This window comes from Leuciscus leuciscus, assembly GCF_965113295.1.
Source record: "Leuciscus leuciscus genome assembly, chromosome: 2".
NCBI lineage: Eukaryota > Metazoa > Chordata > Actinopteri > Cypriniformes > Leuciscidae > Leuciscus > Leuciscus leuciscus.
In genome coordinates this window covers 5085131-5104097 of record NC_138726.1, presented here as the reverse complement: position 1 = coordinate 5104097, position 18967 = coordinate 5085131, and the positions used below count along the sequence as shown (strand labels likewise).

General features: G+C 43.0%; 1 pseudogene across 1 annotated transcript; it reads right to left on the bottom strand.

Annotated features, from left to right (window-relative positions):
- Positions 1–634: 634 nt before the first annotated feature.
- On the bottom strand, positions 635–17027 carry LOC309491914 (NLR family CARD domain-containing protein 3-like; annotated as a pseudogene). The gene is made up of 7 exons (XR_014211750.1): positions 16953–17027; positions 6299–6489; positions 3974–6052; positions 2788–2961; positions 2378–2551; positions 1914–1960; positions 635–1740 (listed from the first exon to the last, which is right to left on the bottom strand). The product of XR_014211750.1 is annotated as an NLR family CARD domain-containing protein 3-like (transcript).
- Positions 17028–18967: the final 1940 nt, after the last annotated feature.

Here is an 18967-nt window from a genome sequence, read left to right as displayed (position 1 = left end):
TATATTTTACAGTGTTATATTTTTAGGCTATTAAAGTTTGTAGGTGCTTTTCATCAAATGTAATTTTTTTATCCCGATCGCTGCTTAAATGAATGAACCGTATCATATGAGGCTTGTTACTTTTCTCAACGCTGGACAGGATGAACCAATCACAATTCTTTATAATTACTTGAAGAACTTTTATTAGTATTATTATAACTTAAAGCATTTTACTGAATTTTTAAGGCCTATTTAAATGTCAGAAAAGAATCCATGTGGTATACACCTGAAATACTACATATATTATATTTTGGCACTAATATGCCGAAGTTAGATTTTCGTTGTAGTAGCTACATATGTTGTTTTGAAATTTCATTTTCAATATGAGCTATAAATTCTTGGTTTCTTAAAAGTATGGCAACGTTTCTTTAAAAAAATACAATGTAGAATATCATAGCTGATGCAGCATGCTGGTGGTCTGGCATGTGCTATGAATGGTATACACCTGACCATATATCTATTCTTAATGATTTTGTGGATCTTTAGACATTGTTAAAGGAAAAGACATTAAATTGGGTTGTACGTGTAGCCATATAAATGTTTTTAACCTAGATTCACAGTGCAACACATGATCAAGGACAGACATTGTCTAACGTCATGTTCTTATAGTTTATATACAAAATGGTGATCAGGAAAAAACTTTAATATGACATTTATTTTCTCTGTATATTTAAGACACTTCTGACTAACAGTAGTAATTCAATGATGTTATAATAACTACTTGTAACCTCCAACAAGAAATAGCTAACATTATTGCACTGCCTTTCTCTGTTATGCTTTGTCTGTTTGACATAAATATATAAAATAATGTTTAACAGACTTAGGATGCAAAATAGAAATACAAGCACAAAGTTATTTATATACACTTATTTCCAAATAAGAATATAATAGTCAAATGTAAGTTATGCACTGGTAGAAAACACTTCTGAAGCATTGAACTCTCTCTGAAATGTGCCATTTATAATAATATAAATAATGTGACGTCACTGACCAGAGTTTCTTTGTGCATGGCACACAGATTAAATATCACACTAACATAATAAATAAATAATTTAAGCATATTTTAGCACAAATGTTGCGTAATTAAAAAAAAAAGAAAAAAAAATCCACAGACTGTATTTGGCCCGCGGTCTGAATGTTTGACACACCTGCCTTACATCTTCTGTATTTCACATAAACACACTGAAGAGCCGTTGTCAACCCCAACACCAAATCCTGCATAGAGGGGCTCAGTGAATGTGCAGTGGAAGGTGTAAATGTGGATCATTTTGCCTGTTTCAGAGGAAACACTGTAAAAAGACAAAGAGCCAGCTGGCTGATCTAGGTACACTCCTATAATGTGAGAACATGACGAGGGCGCGGGAACGTCAGTTCTTGCATTATTATGCCTGGCATAGTAATTTTTACCGGAGCAGACCAGACTCCAGGACTTTTCGTTGAGTCCAAACCTGCAGTCGCTCCCTCCTTTCCTGTTGATGCCTCGATATGTGACTGCTATATGACTCCAGCCACTCCATTCAGCCTCCCAGTAACAGCGTCCAGTCAGACTCTCTCCACACAGAACCTGCTCGTAGTGCTCAAATCTTTCTGGATGATCAGGATATGGCTGCTCCTCTTCCAAATATGTTGCCTTTTTGTTGTTCTCAGACAGAATGAGATGAGTGTTCACTGTGTTTTGATCGAATGTGAGATGACAGGAATCTGAAGAGAGATTAAAACATCAGTGATATCACTAAAGATCCTTGATTTTGTCATCTTTGTCTTTGGCACTATTCTATGACTGTTTTTGGGTCATTTGTATTATAAAAGCACAATAATATTGAATTGAAAAAAAACTGAATGTTCATGAAGTGTGTGTCAGAGCGAGAACCTACATTTCCGCAGTCCTGGTGTGATCCTGAAGGACTCTCCGTGGTCCAAACTAAACAACACAGAAGAAGGCATATAAAAATGGTCTTCACCATCAGGACAAACCATCATCTTCTATCACTTGTCCAGAGTTTGCATGTTGACTGTTATTATTGCTTTTTCCCCCTCTGTTTTTCTATATTAAAAAACTAAAGTGTACTTTTTGTTGTGGATGTCCCAATGATTTGCACATTTCAGTTAAATGTTCATATTATGTGTTTTGGTTGCATTTGTAAGTTAATAAAAAATAAAAAACTGATGGTGTAAAATAGGCACATAATATCGTATTATCGATATATTGATCAATATACCCCTGAATCTAATTTAATCGTAATCCAATCGTGGCATGTGTTGTGGTATCTGCAAAAATTGCATCATTTAGTGTGATATACACCCCTAATGTACACTACACAATTTCAGGTCTACATACTTGAGTATCTCCAGTGTGCAGTTTGGGTGGTTCAGTCGATCCGAGAGCATCTTGACTCCTGAGTTTCCTGGGCAATTGTAGCTCAGATCCAACTCTCTCAGGTGTGATGGGTTTAAACTCAGAGCTGAGGCCAGACAACAACAGCCTTCCTCTGTCACCATACAGCCAGATAATCTAAACATGCATATCAAAAGTCAGATAATCTTCAAACACACACACACACGCTGTTTTTAGAACAGTTTAAGACAGGTTTTTAGAACTGTTGTACATGTGGTAAATAATTTACACATAGTATTAGACCAGATATTAAAAGTGACTGTGTCTGGAACCATATGGGCAGCTTGCATGTAACTTTCACACAGGATTGTATTTTTGTCAAAATAATTTAACTGTAAAAAACTCTTAGAAACCTCAGTTTCTCTAGTTGACAGTTTGGACTCTTCAGTCCATCAGAGAGAAGCTTCACTCCTGAATCCTGCAGGTCATTGTTACTCAGGTCCAGCTCTCTCAGTACGGAGTTTGATGACTGTAGAGCTGAGGCCACAATCTCACAAGATTTATCAGTGAGATTACAGTCAGCAAGACTGTAAGAGAACAAAACACATTTCAAATTCATCACATATTTAACTTTTGAAGGTTAAAATTTTGAAGGTTGAAACTTTGGCTTGCACTTTTGTAACCGAAGCTGAAAGTCTTTTCCCATGTAACGTGTCAATCATGGTCCTACACCGGCTAAACGCGGCTAAAGACCGCCTGCTACAGTAGCCACGTCCCAAACTCTCCATCTACTACAGTAGCCACGCCCAAACCTATCTGCCTGCTACAGTAGCCACACCCCCAAACTCTCAGCCTACTACAGTAGTCACACCCCCAAACGCTCAACCTACTACAGTAGCCACACCCCAAACTCCCTACCTGCTACAGTAGCCACACCCCCAAACTCTCAGCCTACTACAGTAGCCACACCCCAAACTATCTGCCTGCTACAGTAGCCACACCCCCAAACTCTCAGCCTACTACAGTAGCCACACCCCAAACTCCCTACCTGCTACAGTAGCCACACCCCCAAACTCTCAGCCTACTACAGTAGCCACACCCCAAACTCTCAGCCTACAACAGTAGCCACACCCCCAAACTCTCAGCCTGCTACAGTAGCCACACCCCCAAACTCCCAGCCAGCTACAGTAGCCACACCCCCAAACTCTCAGCCTACCACAGTAGCCACGCCCCCAAACTCTCAGCCTGCTACCACTCTCAATGTTTTGATGGTGCTTTTGGGGGGAGATAAACTCATGAATGACATAATAGTAGTAGACAATGAACAATAAACTGGGTTAAGAAAATGTATTTAAACATAAAACATATCTTCCATACTTCATCTTTAAGCCTGCATCTCACAAGCTCACTCAAAACAACTTGATAACTTTCAAGACTGTCATGCCTACTGACTGTTTAGTCGGATTTTGCCAGATTCTTAATAAGTCTTAGCAGAGCTTAATAAGGGAAAATCTGCAAAGTTGTAAAAACTTAAATTTATGCAAATTATTTAAAAAAGCACCATTCAGTTCTTAAGTAATATGAGAATTTAACACTCACAGAGCTTTTCTGCAGTTCTTCACAGCTGGTAAGAGTTTTCTTCGACCTTCTTCCGATGTATTAAATGTCTTGGGATTAAGCTCCTCCAGCACCTCGTCTGACATCTGAAACATGTAGGCGATTGTTGAGCAAAGTGCAGAAGAAAGCTTCTTCTCTGAGTATTTGTCTGATTTCAGAAACTCCTGGATCTCTCTGTACAGAGTCTGATCTTTCATTTCAAAGAGACAAAGATAAAGATTGATGGATCTATCAGCTGAAAGATTACGTCCATGTTTAATTTTGTCTTTAATGCAAGCAGTTGTTTTCTCAATGCTCCTTGAACAGCTGTGAGTGTTGGTCAGTAGATCCTTTAGGAGTTTCTGATTGGACTCCAGTGAGATGCCCAGCAGGAACCGGAGGAAAAGATCCAGGTGTCCATTCTCACTTTCTAAGGCTTTATCTACAGCTCCTCTGAGCAAATTATGCAGGGAATCAAAAAACCTTAGTGCCTCCACAGTGTTAATTACATAACAATAAAACACATAAACAGCAGCCAGAAACTCCTGAAAGCTCAAATGCACGAAGCAAAAGACTTTCCTCTGATGAATCACAGACTCTTCTTTAAATATCTCGGTGCAAATCCCAGAATACACCGAGGCGTCAATGACATCTATCCCGCATTCCCTCAGATCCTCCTCATAGAACATGATGTTGCCCTTCTTCAGTTGTTTGAAAGCAAGTTCTGCAAGTTTCAAAATCACTTCCCTGTTGAATTGCAGGAGTCTTCCCGGATCTCTCTCATCATACTTCTGATTCCTGATGTTTATCTGAATGATCAGGAAGTGGATGTACATTTCAGTCAGAGTTTGAGGGATTTCTGCACCGTCGTCTTGTTTCAGGATGTTCTGAAGCACAGTGGACGAGATCCAGCAGAAGACGGGTATGTGGCACATGATGTGGAGGCTTCTTGATCTTCTGATGTGTGAGATAATTCTGCTGGCTTGATGCTGATCGCTGATCCTCTTCCGGAAATATTCCTCCTTCTGAGGGTCATTGAATCCCTGAATTTCTGTCACCCGGTTAATGCATTCTGAAGGGATCTGATTGGCCGCTGCTGGTCTGGAGGTGATCCAGATAAGAGCAGAAGAAAGCAGCTCTCCTCTAATTAGATTTGACATCAACACACCCACTGATGAAGACTCATTCACATCAGAAACTTTCTGTCCATCTGAAAACATCATTGTAATTCGGCTTTCATCCAGACCATCAAAGATGAACACCATTTTACATTCATCATAAATCTTTGAGTCCACATCATGAAGTTAAGGAAGAAAGTCGAGCAGAAGTTTGCGAATACTGTACTGATGATCTTTAATCAGGTTCAACTCTCGAAATGGAAGCACAAACATGAAATCAACATCCTGATTAGCTTTTCCTTCAGCCCAGTCCAGAATGAATTTCTGGACAGAGACTGTTTTTCCAATTCCAGCGACGCCTTTAGTAAGAACAGTCTTTATTGTGTCATTCCCCTCTCTTCTCTTCCCCTCACATCCTAGTTCAGTTAAGGATTTAAAGATGTCATTGCAGTGGATTTGAGTGTCTTGTGAATGTTGTGTCCTGGGTGTTTTCTCCATCTGTAACACTTCATGTTCTTCATTCACCCCTTCACTCTCTCCCTCTATGATATAGAGCTGTGTGTAGATCCTGTTCAGGAGGGTTTGATTATCCTGTAGTCTGATTCCCTCAAATAAGTTCTCATACTTGTTCCTCATGCTGGTTTTGTGTCTCTCTTTGACTCTCTGCAGGACATCATCCACCACCGGCTCCAGGTTTTTAGCCTCCTCCAGCCGGGCTGCTTTTGTGTAACAAAGAGCAGAACCAGCAGATCTGGATCCTCCCGAGACTTTATCTGTTTGTAGAATGGGCCGTGTTCTAGATCTCTTCCTGCACTGAGGACAGTCAAAGTCTTCTGATGGACTGGACTTAGTCCAGTAGCAGCTGATACACTGTTTGCAGAAACTATGTCTACAGGAAATAGACACTGGGTCTCTCAGAACCTGCTCACACACTCCACATGTGGAACGAACCTGGAGCAAATCCCTGCAGAGAGACTTTAAATGTGTTATCTGGTCATATCGTTAGCACTGCATGCCCTTAAAAGTGTCTGAGTGTGAGCTAATCATATTTGCTAATCAATGTTTTTCATTGGACTGTCACTTTTCATTAATACACAGCCACGTGCTAAAGATATGTGAATATGCTTACAGATAAACCATGGAAAGGAAGCATGCCTATGTTTATCCGTCTTTACTTTATAAGTTATTATGATGTAATCTGGTTTCTCACTTGGGGTCAGAGGTCGCTGCTTCACCACTGAATTCAGGTGGTATGCCCATAGATACGTCACTCTTCATAGACACACAGCTGGGTCCTGGAGTTCCTGGACTTTTAGCCTGAACAGAAACTCCTTCCTCGCTCTTTTCAAGGAAACTCATTTTAGAGGCCCTGCTGCTCCTCAGAAGTGGCTGGCATTAGGTCTGCAAATACATATACATCTTAAAATGGGGCAAAAAGTCAAGGTTATACAACTGTCCTAAATGCTGATCTATAAATGCTGATAAAGCAATATACATAGCACTCCTGGGCAAAATTATGGCAAGGAAATAAGAAAATTTGAGCAAATATGTTGAGTTTTTGGCAGAATATGGAAGTTGTGTGTGGACTGATGAATCACAATGAAACACGAGTTGCATAGTGATGCACCAGATCAGTTTCTTTGAAAATCTATTGAGAAATAATAATAAATGCATCTCTACCACAGTGAATCATGGAGGAAGAGGAGGCTTTTTAGCTGCTGGTATGGGTGAGCTACTTCATTGTGAAAAGTAATTTAATGCTTTGAGGTACAGGAAAATATAACAGAATGGCTTGCTTCCCACAAATGAAAAGTTCTTATCTAAAGAGGAATGATCAGATGCTATTTTTCAACAAGACGATGCTGCTGCCCAAACTGCAAAGACAATCAAGAACTGGCTTGAGAACAAGTCCATCAGGCTCATGTTTTGGCCTTGGTCAGAGTCCAGATTTGAACCCTGTAGTGAATATTTGGTCTCATATTGAACTCAAATGAACTAGCAGACATTTTTCAACTACTCATGAAATGTTTGAAGCCATTAACATTAAGTGGAACAACACTGACTCCAGCAAAAAGCTGTCTGTAAGTTGGGAAAGGCTATTCCGTTGTAAAGTTACTTTACAGTATTTGTGCAATTCTTGCTAATTTCCTGACCAGTGGTTTGTGGTTAAAAAGATATTTTCCTATTTTGGGTTGGGCCATTTTTATAATTTTTTTCTTTTGCCAAGGACTGCACACAGACACACAGACACACACACACACAGACACACACACACAGACAGACACACACAGACAGACAGACACACACACACACACACACACACAGACAGACAGACAGACAGACAGACAGACAGACAGACAGACAGACAGACAGACAGACAGACAGATAGATAGATAGATAGATAGATAGATAGATAGATAGATAGATAGATAGATAGATAGATAGATTTAAAAGGAAACACATAGTACCAACATGAATACAAAGAAATGAAGAATCCTTAACCGTGGACACACTTATTTGTCATTAAATCAGAACAGCGTTCTGAATTTAGTTTGAAAAGTATCTATGAACTTTTATGAACCCCAAAACAGCTGTTTCCTCTTAAAACTTGCATGAATGGAAATCCTGTTTTTCTAAGAAACATTAAGGGATTTTTTTATAGACATATTTTCCTTTAGAATAGTGTTAAATCAAATAAATGAATGCACAAACTAATATACTAGTCCAATATACCACAGAGATTAGCATTCTCGTTCACTTCAATTTAGATATCTGAAACTAAACACTCTAGTCAAAACCGTTTGTAATGCTGGTGGATATATCTGTCTACATATCGAATCTGTATTCATGGATTTCATCCGGTCCCTTTCCACAGGTGTATTAACAATTAATCAAGCACAATGCAGTCTGCATTCATAATCTAGGTGCTTGATTTTATACACCTGTGGAAAGGGACCGGATGAAACCCATGAATAGGCTAATGTTTGTCACTGCCACATACAATTAATTATAAAAAATCAAGTTATGGAAACTTACCTCTCTCTCTCTCTCTCTCTCTCTCTCTCTCTCTATCTCAAAAAAAAAAGAAAAAAAAAGACGATTCACACCCAGACAATTGTAAATAAAGTTGAGCCCTATGTTCCTGTCTGTCGAATCAGGTGGTCGCACTTAATTCGCCTGAAGTCCAAACACACACAGCTCACCCGTAAAGTTTCTTCTGCTTTCTCACACTTCTTGTGTGCCTTTGTTGCGACAAAAACACAGCAAAAAACTTCCAGATTTCACAATGCTGTAAGGAATGACTCAGTATTTGTTGGACTTTCTGTTGGAGTAGCCTATGTAGTTAAATTTTTACACAATTACTATGTCTCTCCCCAGCCAAGCCAACTGATAGATGTTCAGGTAAAGTGTCAAGCATCGGTGACTGTCGAGTTAGTGCTGACCATACTGTCGGTCACGCATATAGTTGAAGGGTCATATGTTTTTTGGTTTCAGATCCTCCAAGTTTCTGAGAAAATATTAGCTGAAGTTGGATGTCCATGACTAATGGAGATGAATAAGAGTGAGTGGTGACAACAACAACAAAAACTAGTTGGAGGCACTTACTAAAATTTCAACAAACGAAGCGTATTTTTTATCATTAGAAACACAATACCAACAAATATAATGACAAATTAAATACGTTTTGTTTTGATAAAGCTGTTGTGTTTTTAAATGTTCAGTGAATTGATAAATGGCGCCATCCAGTGGGTCTTTAACACAGTCTATGGCCTTTAAATGACAAGTGTGTCATACTAATACATCTTTTTCATTTCCTTTCTATGGTAATATGAAGAAATCACATTTCATGAATAATTTAATTCATAATTCATACCTGACTCTCCTGCCGTGGATAATCAACCAATAGGCCTACAGTTTTGTTCAAATGTTGTGGGGTTGTTCGTGTTAGCCTTAGACCAGCTTAATTTAACAAAACAATAACTTGCAAGATATGGTCTAATGTTGAATTTTTCCTTCCATGCATTATAATGAAGGCTTTGTGAAACTGCACAGCTCTTGCAGTTCATAGATTTGAACAAAATACATGGTCCTACACCAGAGGTGGACAAAGTACACAACTTCCTTACTTGAGTGAAAGTACAGATACTACTGGTGAAATATTACTCCGTTACAAGTAAAAGTTGTAAAGACCGATTTTTACTTAAGTAAAAGTACAGAAGTACTTGTTTTTAAAAGTACTTAAGTATCAAAAGTAAATGTCAATGCATTGTTTTATTATTGTTGCATTGTTGTGTGTAATACTTACAGTACCTTATGCCTCTGAATATATGCCTGCCTACCCTCATATCAATATCACATTTATTTCTAGAACACAGTTCCGGTATTGGGATTGAATAAGTGCACTCAATAACGTCCACAATGGTTTCGGACACCCAAATATGCTGTTCCCTCAAATAGTGCCCTATTTCAAGTTTTGGGGCTTTTAGTATGAATATGTTAGCCTTACTGTTCTATAAGCTAGTGTGCACCAAAACAATGACAACATTCACATTTAGAAGACCAAACCCAACGCTGAAAATGAAAATCAGGTTAATGTCAGAATCCAACACCAGATTGACGTTAATCTCCAACATTGGACAGACGTTGTATTGTGGTAGAAAACGAAAATTGGGTTGACGTCAGAAACCAACATCAGTCGAGTTGACGTCAGAAACCGACTTTCATTTCCAACCAAAATAAAACCCCTGGAACCAAAATCATCCCCTGAGTGACATTACTACTTTCTACTCAAGGACCTTGACAGAACTGTAGTGGAGTAAAAAGTATGATATTTGTCTTTCAAAAGTAGTGAAGTTAAAGTAAAAAGTTTTCACACACACACAAAAAAAGAATACTCAAGTAAAGTACAGATACTCAAAAAGTGTACTTAAAGAGGCTATATGCAACTTTTTCCCCAAAATAAACGTAACAATAGCCTTTTTATTTTACCATTTATGACTCAAACATCTCCTGATGAGCATACTGACACCTTGTCCGCTCACAGTGGGTGCACCTATAGCCTGTATCCAATTTTTTCTATTTTCTGTCGGGTCGGATTTTTCCCGCGCTGTCTGCGGATGTGACGTCAAGCGCGTTCATGTTAAACGTTTCAGATCACTCTGCCACCACCGCTAGTCAGCAAACAAACTTAGTTTCTCAAACAATATATGTATTTGACTGTTCTTACCTCTGTAAACATAATGTTGACTTCTTTGCAGCGGATGACTTGTGAAGTGTGCACGTACGAGAGCGAGCAGAAAGGAAGAGCTGTTCCGTTTTTTGGCCACAGGTGTCAGTCGCGAGTTTAAATTTCAGAAAATCGCATGTAGCCTCTTTAAGTACTCAAGTAAATGTACTTTGTTACTGTCCACCTCTGTCCTACAACGACCACATTTTTAGTTTTTCGTTTGAAAACGTATACTTTTCTCTCCGTTTTGGCCTTCCGTCCACACTGAGACGGCGTTTTTATTAATGAATCCAAAGTGAACACATTCGAAAACGTACTCGGTTACTAACGTAACCTCGGTTCTCTCTAGAAGAGGGAACGAGTACTTGCGTAAGTATCTTACGCTAGGGGAAAACCTCTTTTCCTCGAGATATTGAAGCCAAAAATGATCCTTAATTTTGCAATAATGTAAAACGCATTGCAGCAGCATGCAGACATGGGCGAGACAGCTCGCGCGCCCATTGGCTGCTCTGCGGCAACTGCACCAGCCTATCGATAGAGGCCCCTCATGACGTCAGAACCAATGAGGGTGCTTCGCGCCCATTACGTCATGTCCCGCCGAAAGCGGGTGGGACTAGGGCTATAAATACGGCCCAGAGAGGCTGGTTTGGTCAGTTTTTCATCGCTGAAGCGAATCAGAACATGACGCATGCACGGCAAGATACGCAAGTACTCGTTCCCTCTTCTAGAGAGAACCGAGGTTACGTTAGTAATCGAGTACGTTCTCTTACGAGAGGTCTCTCGTACTTGCGTAAGTATCTTACGCTAGGGGAACACAATGTAAAACGCTGTGCGGGCTTGAGACATAACACTAAAGTCCCAAGGGCAGGTGCCCGGGGCTCATACAGTGCCTAATCACAAGAGACTCACAGAGAATCCGGGAAGAGGGGCTAGAATAGCATCATTCCTGTAATATGGAGCTCTGATAAGAGCATGTTATATCAAGTGTTCCACACAGCCAGGGCGAACTCGGCCTGGACTGGACTGGTAAATATGGGGGACTTATAAATATGGACTGGACTGGTAAATATGGTGCGCACTGCCCACAGAAGTATACAGACTATCAGTGATCGACGCTCTAGCAGTTTCAGCATCCTGAGCCGATAGCATCGGGCAAAAATACTGAAAAATTAAACCGAGAGCAACCTAGCTTGCAAAGCGGGAACCTCGAGGTTATAAAACCTTATAAATGTAGACCGGGAGGCCCAGCCTGCCACCATACAGATATTTTGCAAGGCAATCCCACTGGACCAAGCCCACGACAAGGCCATGCCTCTTGTGGAGTGCGCTTTGACACCTATCGGGCATTGCAGGCCCCTGGATGTGTAAGCTAGCGCTATAGCATCAACTATCCATCTGGATAGACTCTGTTTTGACGCAGCTAGTCCCTTAGAACGTCCGCTGAACAAAACAAAGAGCTGCTCCGTCTGTCTGAAAACAGATGAGCGAGACACATAGGCCCTTAACGCCCTGACCGGGCAAAGGAAGCCTGCATCCCCTTCCTCTTCAGATACCGGCAGGGCGATCACCTGTGCCCTAAACGGTGTATTGAGGGATTTAGGAACATATCCGTGCTTTGGTTTGAGTATGACTCTCGAGTCATTAGGCCCAAACTCCATACACGTCGCGCTCACTGAGAGCGCTTGCAAATCCCCTATGCGCTTCACTGAAGCGAGAGCCAGAAGAAACACTGTATTGGCTCGAATGGGGCACCTTTCATGGCTTCCAGAACCGTGGAAAGGTCCCAAACGGGAACTGAGGGAGGTCTGGGAGGGTTCAGCCTCTTAGCTCCTCTGAGGAAGCGAATGACCAGATCGTTCCTTCCTAATGACTGGCCGAGCGGTGGTTCAGCGAACGCTGCTATGGCCGCCACATAAACTTTAAGCGTGGATGGGGTTCTGCCCTTATCCAGAAGCTCTTGTAAAAAGGAGAGAACCTCCGTCACCCCACAGCGTGAGCGCGGAGTACCACTCGCTGTACACCAGCTAGTGAACACAGACCATTTTGAGGAATAGAGCCGCCTCGTAGATGGAGCTCTAGCCTGTGTGATCGTGTTTAACACTCCCGCTGGGAGGTTAACGGGTACCCGTTGATGGCCCACACATGTAGGGACCAACGCTCTGGGCAAGGATGCCAGATCGAGCCGTTTGCCTGCGAGAGGAGATCCCTCCTCACCGGTATCGGCCACGGGGCGGTACTCGTCAGACTGGAAACCAGGCTTGGTTTGTCCAAAATGGGGCGACGAGTAGCACTGGGCATCCGCTCTCCCTGATTCGCTCTAACACCTGGGGTAGGAGCGTGACAGGGGGAAACGCATAGAGCGGGCAGCGGGGCCAGACGTGAGCCAGCGCGTCCTTGCTCTTGGAGAAAAATTCCTGACAATGAGCGTTCTCTTGAGACGCAAATAGGTCTATTTTCGCTCTGCCAAATGTCCTCCATAGCAGTTCGACTGTCTGTGGGTGTAAAGACCATTCTCCTGTCGGAAGATTGTTTCTGGACAGTCTGTCTGGTCCCACATTCAGATGGCCGGGCACATGCGCTGCCCTGAGCGAGCGCAGATTGTGCTGAGCCCAGACCAGGAGGCGTTCCGTCAGCCTGTGAAGGATTCTGGATCTGATACCTCCTTGGTGATTTATATAAGCCACCACTGACATGTTGTCCGAACGGACCAAGACGTGGTGTCTTTTTATCTGGGGACAAAAGCGCCTCAGCGCGTTGTTGACTGCCATCATTTCCAGGCAGTTTATATGCAGAAGCTTCTCCCGTTCCGACCACTGGCCAAATAACGGTCTGCCCTCGAGCAGCGCTCCCCATCCCGAGGTTGAGGCGTCCGTAGACACCACCTTCACACTCCAGGAAGTCCCCAGGCTTACTCCTGACCGGTACCAGTCGGTCACTGTCCAAGGTTTCAGAGCTGCGACGCATTTCTGATCGACCTTGAGGCGCGCGAGACCGGAGGTCCAAGCTCTGCGCGGCGTGCGCGCTTTCAACCAATACTGCAGCGGGCACATGCGAAGCAGACCCAGCTGAAGCACTGAGGATGCTGAAGCCATGAGACCCAGCATCCTTTGAAACTTTTTGAGCGGGACTAAAGCGCCATGGCGAAAAATCTCTGTCATGCGCTGAATACTTAGTCTGCGCTGCGGCGACAGCTGTGCGGTCATAGACAGCGAGTCCAGATCTGTGCCCAGAAAAGATATTTTCTGACTGAGAGACAGCGAACTCTTCGCCCAATTGACTGTGAGACCTAAATTCTCGAGGTGATCGAGTAATATGGTCCTGTGTTCTATGAGCCCTGACTGTGATCGAGCTAGAACCAGCCAATCGTCCAAATAATTCAGCACTCGTATGCCTCGGAGCCTGAGGGGTGCGAGCACTGCATCCATGCAGATTGTGAATGCGCGAGGTGCCAGGGATAGGCCAAATGGCAGGACTGTGTACTGATATGCCTGACCCTCGAAGGCGAATCTCAAAAATCGCCTGTGACGTGACTATTTGTATTTGAAAATAAGCGTCTTTCAGATCTATCGACATGAACCAGTCCCCTTGGTAAATTTGCGAGAGGATTTTCTTGGTCGTGAGCATTCTGAACCGTCGTTTCAGAAGTGCTTTGTTTAGTCGTCTTAGATCTAGAATGGGTCTGAGACCCCCGTCTTTTTTGGGTACCAGAAAATATCTGCTGTACATGCCCCCTTCGCTCTGAGCTTGTGATAAGGGTTCTATAGCCCTTTTGCTCAGTAACTTCGCTATTTCGGCTCGAAGTAGGTGTGCTACTTCCTTTTTCACCGTAGTATCGATTCGCGCCGCTTTGCGTTGCGGGCGTCGACCGAACTGTAGCGAATAGCCTCTTTCTATAATGTCTAGCACCCACTTCGAAACCCCGGGTAGCCTTGCCCATGCGTTTGCACGAATGGCTAGGGGTTGAATGCGAAGCGCGCTCTGGTCGCTCAGCGACAGAGGGGCTTCAGTGTGCTGCAACATAAGCGTCGCGCTTATGACATTTGAGGCAGGGGGCACGCTGATAACAGCGGGCAGATTGCCCGCGCTCGACTCCTCTGCGGTGGTCAACCGAGAGGGGGAGGGCTGGGCGAGTCCCGTAAGACCTGTCATGTCTATGTGTGAATGTGGGCGTGGGATAGCAGGCACATTTACAACACTGAGAGCATTGTCTGCCTGAGCAGAGCGAAAGCATGTTGGTTTCGTTTTACAGAAACCTTGAGACATGCAGAACGTAGTGTTTGTGGGCACTGGGCAGTGGGCACATTTACCACATTTAATGCGCAATCGATCTGGGTCGATTTCATGTGCGCGAGCCCTGTGTGACGGGCTGTGTTTCTGTGTAGGAATGAGCACTGGGCAGTGGGCATTTTGTCTACACTCATAACACCATCGGCCGTGGCCGGAACACCAGAAAATACACTCTTATGGGATTTATCTGGGTAGCCGTAAAAGCGGCGTTTGTGTGCAGGCAAGCGGGCTGTGTCGCCGACTTGTTTACTGCAGAATACACTGGAACAGTCGCATTTACTGGAACTGAACGAGCGAGAAGTTGCCATAGAAACAGAGAGCGTCAACATGCTGGCGTTTGTTTGCAGGCGTGTGTGTATTACAATAGGCTCGTCCACTGCAATATTGACATTTCCAGAGAAATGTGTGAGAATGGAGGTAGGCCCAGCCGCAGCTGGACTAGGAACACTCTCTTTTCTCCTTTCGCCAGTGACGCACGGAAACCATAGAAACGGTGCTTAGGTGCAGGCGAGCGGGTTGTACAACGCGCTCGTTGGCTGCAAAAATACACATCTGCAGTCGCCTTTTCAGGGAACTGACAGAGCGAGCATTGACGGCATAATTTTTATTTTATTTTTTCTGCCGGGATCGAACGGGATCGAACACGGGTCTCTCACGTGAAAACCTGAGAATCTGCCACTGGGCCACAGGGGAAGACACATAGCCTAGGCATTTAGATAGCGCGAGTATTATCAGAGAGCGTCAACATGCTGGCGTTTGTTTGCAGGCGTGCGTGCATTATAACAGGCTCGCTCACTGCAGTATTGACATTTCCAGTCGCCTGAACTTCAGAGGGGAATGAGAAATGTGTGAGAAATAGAATTCGGCCCGGCCGCAGCGGGACATTAACACTCTTTTCTCCTTTCGCCAGTGACGCACGGGAACCATAGAAACGGTGTTTGGGTGCAGGCGAGCGGGTTGTACAACGCGCTCGTTGGCTGCAAAATGCACATCTGCAGTCGCCTTTCAGGGAACTGACAGAGCGAAGCATTGGAGGCATAATTAATCTGCCGTTAGACCGGGATTCGAACACCGGTCTCTCGTGCGAAAAACCAAAAATTCCGCCACTGAGCCACAGGGGGGAACACAAAGGCTTTCAGATGCACGAGCATATAAGAGCGTCAACATGTTTTCTTCGGCGTTTGCTTGCCGGCGCTGCAATATTTATATTTCCAGTCGCCTGATCAGGGAACTGAGAAATGTGTGAGAAAATTCAGGTCAGTCCAGCTTCGGCGGGACTATAAACACTATTTTCTCCTTTCGCCGGTGAGTGACGCGTGAATGGGGCGCAGGGGCAGGGTAGCTTTCTTTTCTTGTAAAGAAAAACTAACCCCGACCGTCCGCTTCCAGCCTCCCCTGTGAACGGCACATTTTGCACGGCTCGAACAGAGGGAGAGAGAAAGCTAGCCCCGTGACCGTCCGCTCCTGACATCCCCTGTGAACGGCGCGGTTTGCGCGGCTCGAACAGAGGGAGAGCAGGTATCATCCTCCAAGCAGGCAAGGCAAGCGGGCGCACCGGCGAGCTTTGCGGGTTGGGGGGGAAAGGGGCCTTGAAAAAGACGCCCGGCTCTTTTAGTGCAATGAGAGTGTGTGTCGTGGCGGCGAACACACACATACACAAAACACAATAGCAGAGAAAAGGATATGTACGCCGGAAAGCGTCAGCAGAAACGGCGACTGAAGGCGGCGAGATGTCGACCAGCAGCTTCAGATGCACTAATCCCGCTGGGTGCTTGACTCAGACGGCGCGGCTTCCTCTCAGGATCCAGCGATGCGAAGGCCCGCTGAAGAGATGAAAAACTGACCAAACCAGCCTCTCTGGGCCGTATTTATAGCCCTAGCCCCACTCGCTTTCGGCGGGACATGACGTAATGGGCGCGAAGCACCCTCATTGGTTCTGACGTCATGAGGGGCCTCTATCGATAGGCTGGTGCAGTTGCCGCAGAGCAGCCAATGGGCGCGCGAGCTGTCTCGCCCATGTCTGCATGCTGCTGCAATGCGTTTTACATTATTGCAAAATTAAGGATCATTTTTGGCTTCAATATCTCGAGGAAAAGAGGTTTTCCCCTAGCGTAAGATACTTACGCAAGTACGTAAGAGAACACCGTTTTCACGTTGAAGTGTGGACTGTGAAACCCGTGGTGTTTAAAAACGATGACGTAAATGTAGTCATGTGACGCATATTGTAGCAATAGATTTATACCAGTGTTGTGCCTGTTATGTGCTATTCACTTTCACACTGTTGCTAAAAATATTCTACATTGCACACTCTTCCTATCACAGTCCTGCAAAGATGACAGAATTTACTCACATTTGCTGTCCTGCGGCAATACATGAGAGCAGTTTCGTTTTAGACCAAACATAGGGTGACTGCGTGCGACCTGGTATAAACCGAATATCTATTGGTACAATATGCATCAAATGACTACATTTACGTCATCGTTTTTAATAATGGCAAACATTTCAAGCAAAGTGCCTCTTTCAATGTATTTTCTTTAGGGAACATACAGTAGGCTACACATCTAATTCAAACACACTAATTATAAATATACAGTATTTAAATGGATTAGGTTTTTATATAGCCTATTTAAATGAAGTAGCCTAGTCTATGTTCCTTGACAAAATTCAAGTGGGATTTTCCCAATTATTTCAGAAAATACTACACCGTGATTCCCTGTCATTTGCATCTCTGTCATTTGCATAGCATCTGATTCTGTACGATACAGTTCTCATCTGAACACCAGGTGGAGACAAATATCCATAAACATAAATCAGTCATAATCATTTTAAAGGGATCGTTCAACCAAAAATTAAAAATTCTGTCATCATTTACTCACCCTCAAATTGTTTCAAACCTGAATGAGTTTCTTTCTTCTGCCGAACACAAAATATGATATATGAAAGAATGTTGGTAGGCTAACCAGACAACTGACGGCACCCACTGACTTCCAGTAGGGAAAAAAAATACAATGGAAGTCAATGGCTACGTCAGCTGTCTTTTGTGTTCAACAGAAGAAAGAAACTCATATATGGTTTGTAACAATTTGAGGGTGAGTAAATGAGGACATCATTTTCATTTTTGGGTGAACTATGTAACATGGCCTTACCAAGCCTTTACTTAGTTTGCTAATACATCATCCTGAATGTGACGTCTGACTGTCACACTTCACAAATTTTTCATTGCTATAGTGCTTTGGGGGGGAAAGCGAATAAGCTCACAGGTTCAAAGTGGTCATGACCTCACATTATCATGAAATTACCTGTCCTACACTACCTGATGTCTCTGGAAAGGCACATACTAGTATCATTATTTACATACAGATGGGGTAAATGTTAATAGGGGTCACCTGGGAAAAGTTTAAAAGCCTTGCTGTATTTTTGTCTAGTTAATTAAAGGGGAAGTACACGCCATCTTGCTCTGACGAAAGTGACTTGAACACAGCTGGCGTTGTAAACACTTCAACTCATAAATACGAACTTGAATGTTTAGTTTTGAAAGTCAACTTCTGTCTACACATTAATTATTTATACACCTCTGTTGTCCCAAGACAAAGATCATTTAAAGTCCCCCTGTGGTGAAAATCAAGCTTTTAATGTTGTTTATATGTCTATGTGGTGATTTTTAATATGCTTTAAGACAAACCATGTACAAATTCATTTATTTATTACTCAGTATTTTCTCCTTAAAACTGCAGTGAACCAAAGACAGTCCTGACGTCACAAACTACCTTGTAACCAATCAGATCAACGTGTGATCGTCAACGAGTGGATCTCTGAGCTGAGTGAGTGAGTGGAGGCGGGGCTCATTTGCATATTCATAGAACCGCGTATGCTAAATGAGGCGAGGGTGTCAGGTTACATTCAAGATATTTTAAGGCATGACGAAAACACGTTTAAATATGTAATTTTGGTGATCAAAGATTAGTTTTAAGGGATACAAATATTTCATTTTTAGTGTATTTCTCAGTTTGTGTGTAAAAACCATGAACGAGTGTTTTATGCAAGTGGACTTTTAGGTCAAAACCTGTGATATAGAATTATATTAAACACATTCAATTGTTGGCCTCAGATTTAGTTGACTGGAAAATCAGCAAAGAGAGAAATGAGATATAAAAGAACTTATTTCCTAAGAGAAGTGCATCTCTAAAAGGTTATTTTTGTCATCATCTGTCATGTCTTCATGCTCAGCGGCCTTTCCACATCCAGTGACCTTCAGATGTCATGTCTTCGTGATCATAAATCCATATCGTTTTGTTTCTGGCTGAGGAATTTCTCTTAAAGGAAGTTACTGCTTATAGAAACCTGTCTGGTGGCTTTGTCATGAAA